The sequence below is a fragment of the Aptenodytes patagonicus genome, unplaced genomic scaffold (assembly GCF_965638725.1).
Source record: "Aptenodytes patagonicus unplaced genomic scaffold, bAptPat1.pri.cur scaffold_82, whole genome shotgun sequence".
Lineage (NCBI taxonomy): Eukaryota > Metazoa > Chordata > Aves > Sphenisciformes > Spheniscidae > Aptenodytes > Aptenodytes patagonicus.
Window position 1 is genome coordinate 58,934 of NW_027472030.1, and position 634 is coordinate 59,567.

The following is a 634-nucleotide window of genomic DNA, read 5'->3' on the forward strand; positions in this document are numbered from 1 at the left end:
TATAGGATAGTTCAGGTTGAAAGGCACCTCAGAAGGTCTCTAGTCCAGTATCACACTAGAAGTACCTGATCTCCACCTAGGAGATCAGACCAGATTGCTCAGAGCATTATCCAGTCTAGTCTTGAGAACCCCCCAGGGTGGAGACAACCACTCTGAGCAACCCCTGCTTGACTGTCCTCATCATGAAAAAGTTTTTCCTTATAGCCAGCCTGAATCACTTTGCTTCAAGTTATGCCTGTTGTGCCTTGCCCATTGTGAAGAACTCAGCCCCATAATCTTAATAAGCTCTTTTTAGATGTTGGAGACTGCTGCTAGGTCCCCCAAACTCCTTTTCTTCTCCAGGCTATACAAGGCCAGCTCCCTCAGCCTTTCCACTAAGGGCAAGAGTTCCAGCCCCAGGACCATCTTGGTGGCCTTCTGCTGAACTCACTCCACTTCACTGACGTCTTGTACTGGGGAGTCCAAAACTGGACACAGCATTCTAGTTATGGTCTAATGAATGGTGAGTAGAGGGGGAAATTTTTTCCCTTAATCTACGGTTATGCTCTGTTAACACAGCTCAGGATGCTGTTGCCCTTCTTTGTTGCCACAGTAAAATGCTGGCTCATGTTCAGCTTGATGACTAGCAGGAACT